The following is a 6,000-nucleotide window of genomic DNA, read 5'->3' on the forward strand; positions in this document are numbered from 1 at the left end:
CCACAGGAATGTCCATAACCACCTTATATACAGGAAGGAAAGACCCCACTAAGAGATGAGCTCCTGGTCCTGTCACATCTACCTTGACACACCTTCAGTCCCCATAACACAGTAGCCAACACTGTAATATTTTGGGATAGTAAAAAATTAAATTTCAGTCTCTGTCTTATCCCCACATGATGTCTTTCTTTTGTAGCAGACATTGTATCAAGTCCACAAGCTGTGAACCAGGGCATCCAAAACACCTCTCATATTCATTCATCCTACTCATGAATTTATTCAGGTCCTGCACAAGGAGAAATCTCTCAATAAGAAATCTGTCTCATGTTGCGCTGTCAAGACCCAGCACCCAGCTCATCACTGCTCCTTGCCCTGCTCCTTGTGTCACATCCCACCTCTGTCATTCTGGTGGAGATTTCTCCTGGAATGAAGGGAAGCATCTAAGATCTGAATCATCTCCAAAACTCTTTGTTGTATCTGGCAAACAGACTTAGAGGCATCAAGCAGCTCTTCAGTGCCCAAAGATTAAAAAAAATAATCAGTCTGTGAGTGAAGCCTGAACTGAAATTCAGGCATCTGGAATAGGTTTATAAATATATTCAACCCATTTCAGATGGTTAATTAATGCACAGGAAATATACTCTGCTCATTGAGAAAAGCCAGACCTACGGAGCAGATCCATCTGAGGAATTATCTGAACACACCACTCCAGTGGCTCACAGAAACATCCCTCTCACCAACAAGCTTTGAGATAGCCACTGGTATTTTGTGTTTTAGTAGCACAGCTGTTAATCTCTATTCATTTTTTTTTTTTCCTTACAAAGCAAAAAAATTAATTTTTAACCAGCCCATTATTAGCTTTTAGCACATAATTCTCAGATCAAAAACTTGCTTCCAGAGTTATACGAGGGAGAAATTATGAAACACACAATAATGAGAAAATCAGATAGTCTGTGAGTTAGTCAGGCTGCAAACAAATGATCCCCCTTCTGAACTGAAGAGCTGGTACAGAAAATACAGTGAAGGTATGAAAATACGAATTAAACAAAAAGCTAAAAGCAGCTAAAAGCTTTCCCTGTTGAGAGGGGGGTTTGCAGAGCACTTTCCTTTGTCTGTCACAGTGACAGCTTCAAGAATCAACAAGAGAAAAGAGAAAATAACATGTCAGGGTATTTTAGGAGACTAGTGAAACTTACAGGGAAATTCCTTTGCAGGCAAAGAACAAATATTTATTGTCCTTGCATTATTTTTTCCACTCACTCCAAGACACAAAGGGCTCTTGCTCAGATCTCAATAAACAAGAGCTCACATAAACCCTCTGATCTTTCACCCAAGTTTAGATCAGTGCTGGAAGCCACCATGAGCATAAAAATAATTAGTTGTTCTAGTTGTTGTTAATTTGGGGGAAGTTAATGGCAAATACCAGTTTTAGAGCTGAGGGGAAAAGGTAGTCATGACTGGGCTTTGTCACAAAGCTGGCTGACATTCCCAGCCTGGGATACTGAATGCCAAAGATCCAGGTGCCGGTCCATCCTTAACTAAATGTCCAGCCTGAGATTCTGCTTCAAACCAAGACATGGAGGAAAGTTGTGCCAATCTGGTCCAACCTGAACTTGCTGTTCTAACAACCCAAAAATTTGTTCTCCTGTTATAGTGGAATAAAGCAAAATTCAGAGGCCAAATCAGATTTTATGTGCATTTGAGTCCATAGGAAGAGTGGATTCAAGTGAAACTGGAGCCCCATGGGAGCTGGAAGGAAAGGGAGATCTCTCTTTTGTTCATCCTTGGAAGGGGTAAGTTGAGTTGGTTTCACACTGGAAGACTGTAGGTCCCTCTGTTCATAACCCACCACTGCCCAGCTGCTCCCATGGGATTCACAGCCAGATTTATCAATGTACTGGAATAAAATCAGTAAGTGCTCTCAGGAGCAGGACCTGCATCCCAGTGTGTTTTGCAGCATTTGTTCATGTCACAAATTCAGGCATCTGGGAACCAGGAGGGCTGAGTCATCCTCATCTTAGCTGCCTGAGACATCAGGGTGACTTTGTTCCCTTGTTTCTCCAACAAACTCCAGGTGAGTTCTGCTGGAATCCCACTTGAGGGGCTGTGACCAAAGCAATGGGTTCAGCATCCACAGATGGCGTGAGGTGGGTCAGCCCATGGAACCATGTGATGGTGTGGGTTGGATGGGACCCTAAAGACCATCCTGCTCCAACCCTGCCATGGGGCTGGTGCCCCAGCCTCAGCCGCAGGAAGGCAGTGAACGGAACAGGAGGAGTGAGACAGCCCACCAGCCATGGGGCTTCTCCATGGAGAGAGACACCATAGAGGTGTCTCTCTGCATGTTGGATGCAACAGGAGTTCCTCAGCCTTTGGCTGTACCTTTAGAAGGGTGCAGTATTCCCACTGGTCCTATATCCTGTTTTCCAGCCCCAAGGATCTCATGGACAGCTTGTAGCACCTCAGACAGCACCAGCCACATGTGTTCAGGCAACTGAACACAATGTGTCAATTTTAGTCAGCCTCTACTGAAGCTATGAGGTACAAAGGAAGAATTCCTGACCCAAAACTATCACTGCTGAAATAGTTCTATTTTCTGCCAGTGAATTCTCCATCAGCATCATCCCAAGGCCAGGCTTAACAGGGCTTGAAGCAGCCTGGTCAAGTGGAAGATGTCCCTGCCCATGGCAGGGCGTGGCACTGGATGATCTTTAAGCCCCTTACAGCCCAAACCATTGTGTGAGTTTATGATTCAGTCCCAAAATGTGGTGTGGGGAATCACCCGGCTGCCCCAGCTCCAGACCTGTGCCCTCACTGGGCAGTGGTCCTCTGGCCCCAGGCGAAGCCATGTGAGGGAGGTGATGGCATAGTTCCCTTTTTGGTTTGTGTTTTGTGACTCCTGAGCTGCTGAACTCTGTGGTTGTCATGCAAGGAACATCAATGGCTGGTGGGTGGCTGTCTGGAAACAGAGTGGAAACTGTTGGTGGAATATGCAATGAGGAATATGTATGTGTGCAACTCACATGGAGATTGGCTGAATTTGGCACCTCATGAAGATACAACCACCTTTTCGTCTCATTCTGGTTTTCTTAAACCCCTTCCCCCACCACTCTGGGAAATCAGGATTCATCCTTCCCCTCTCCACCCTCTCCTAAAACTTGAGGTGAGTGATTCAAGTCACAATATTTTAGAAATTCTAATCAGCTCCAGATGTCTTTTCAAGTTGCTTCTAGATTTTCTAAGATGGGTAAGTAAAGATTTCGAACACCTGCCCTGCTTCAATCCATACTGGATTTCCAGCACCATCCCCAGTTGGGTTTGGATGGGACATTGGAGAGCCATGGAAAGAACCCACATGGATTTGGATTTCGTGCCTGTTCACAGTGTTTCCATGTGACCCCTCCAAGCAGCTGCACAAACAGCAATGGCATGGAGGCCTTGGAGGCTCAGAGCTCCCAGGGTTTCTCAGGAACATTTTGCTTCCCATGACTATGGCTGCAAGGAGCTGAAAGGATGGAGAAAGGTGTTTTCTGCCAAAGCTGGAAATCAGTCTAAACTTGCAGAGGTGGATTGGGACACCTGAGTCATCCTGCTCCTAAGCTTCATAATGCAGGTTTTTCTGGGGCAAAATTCCATTTTATTTTGGAGCTTGTTTATTGCTGGGTCTCTGTTTGTCAGGAAAGGATGAGGTATGTGCCCTGCTCTTCTCCTCAGAGCCTGGGGAATGCTCAGCACCCACTCTGTGGACCTGAACCCACACTCAGTGCAAGGGCCTTGCTCCCCCCAGCTCCCATACTACTCCACAAATCCTTCGCCCCTCCTTCTGGGCACTGGAATTCTGTGTAAGGGCTTGCAAGAGACGAGTTGGCTCTGGGAGTGGTGGGTGAGATTCTGTTTGGATGACCATGAAAACCCTGTCAATAGAAAGAAAACAGAATGGTTTTTTTCCAAGTTAATCAGCATAGCATCCAGTACAGCACAGTGTAGGAAAGACATTTTATGCTGTTCTTGTGAGCCAGCAAAGACTTCCTGAAGATAAGGAAAGCCCCGTATCTCTCTCGAGGAAGACACCAAGGCTGTCACCATAACAAGAGAGAAAGTTAATAGATACGAACTTTAGGTAGCTCACAGAATGACATAGCTCCTTGTTCACCTACTGAGAACTTTGTTTCTTTCTTATGATCAATGGGGAGTGAATGCATCTGTTAAGTAAATGTAAATATCTTGAAAAACTATAAAGGCAACATGTTGCTATAATAAATCTCTCTTATACACCCTTCTGCTGGAGTCTTGGTGCTTTGCGCCATGTTGTGCTCTACAGCGACAGCACAGGAGGCCCAGCTCCCACTGGTGTGCTCTGCTGGCCCTCAGCAAAGCACTTCCACCGGGAGACACTGTGACACCCAGCAGCACCAGGACCATGGTTGTACTCACACCCTCAACTCCTGAACATGACTGCAGTCAGCAGTGGAGGCAGCACGAAACCTCTGAGGTGCCTGCAGAAACTCAGCCTCCTATTTCAAAGACCTTTTCAGGTTAAAAGTGTATCAGGGATGAGGCAATGTAACAACTGAGGCACAAACTCAGACCAGCAAGGAATCAGAATCATTTATTCAAAGAAACAAGCTGGTTTTATACACTTCTTCAAGACACAGTATTTCCTAATATGGTAATTCTCACTAAGCAACCTATCACCCATTGCCACGTCAGCAACACGCTTTCTTAATATCCTTCTGTGGGGTGGTCACGGCTGTTCACCCGTTTGTCAGCTTCTGGCAGGCTCCTCTCTGCAGGGCTCTGCCACGTGGGACCTCCTCCCACCAAGGTCAGGCAGAGACGAGCCTCTCTGTGCTGCCATGTGCTTCTTTGTGCTCCAATGCGCTCCTGCAGGTGCATGCCACAGCCTGCAGCTCAACTCCATCCTGTCTCTGACCACGAGCCAAGTCTCACTATCCAGGGCCCAGGAGTTTCTTTGGCAGCCTTAGGTATGAGGAAGGCTCTGCCCTTCCAACACTCATTTCCTCACTGGGGAGGGACAGAGAGCAGCTGGTGGGTGTCTGAAATGTGCAGCGTTCCCCAGCAACAGTGAGGGAATAGTGGGATACTTAGTCCATTATTTCTATGTCCTTCTTCCATTTCATTTAGCTTTTTCTGGAGGATTCGGTTTCTCACACTGTGTGCTATAAATGATTGTTTGAGGCTTTAATGTGCTCTGTGTAACTGTATAATTTGCAGAACAGGAGTCCAGAGGTTGCCTTTGCTTTTTTTCCAAAGTATTTTAAGAAATAGCTTCCTCTCTCACAAAAACACCAGTCTGGGAGAACACTGGGTTATTTCCAGACTCATCCTTTCTTGAGGTTTCATTCTGCTGTAAATCTCTGAGAAACAGATGCTGGCAGTCTAGAAAATATTTCAAAATAATATTTATATTTTGTATTACTGAAGGAGCAGAAAAATATGCTTGTTTGGCATCAGAGAAATAAACTACTTTTTGGTCCATTAGTAACTAAGGAGGTTGTTAGGCAACTTCAGATAGTAACAAAACTGTATTCATATTATTTCAAATCAGTCATTTTACATCATTTTTATTCCCAAGTCCTCAAAAAGATGGTCAGAGTGTTGTCCAGCACACTGAGATTAAATACTAATGAGTGGGAAATCCTTTCTTTGGGGAACTGCAGAAAATAATGCAGCTTTGTGCAGAGAAGAAAAGCAGGCTGTCACAGACTACAGTCACTAACAGGTGTCTATCAAGGGAAGCATAATGGGAAAATTGATCTTGGGATTTAGCAGATTGGGAACCGAAGATTGGGAATGTTGTGCCATTCATTGACTGAGGCTGTCTCTGGTCAAGAGGATTTTTGGACTCAACTTACAGTTGGTAGATTTTGATTTTTGAAAGACCTTTGGCTTAGCACCAGTTAAAAGATCTGCATTGAACTAAAAATGGCTTTATCAGCCCAGCTGGACTGAGAAAAAATATCACCTGTGCTGGCAAAG

Source organism: Serinus canaria, chromosome 27 (genome assembly GCF_022539315.1).
Source record: "Serinus canaria isolate serCan28SL12 chromosome 27, serCan2020, whole genome shotgun sequence".
Classification (NCBI taxonomy): domain Eukaryota; kingdom Metazoa; phylum Chordata; class Aves; order Passeriformes; family Fringillidae; genus Serinus; species Serinus canaria.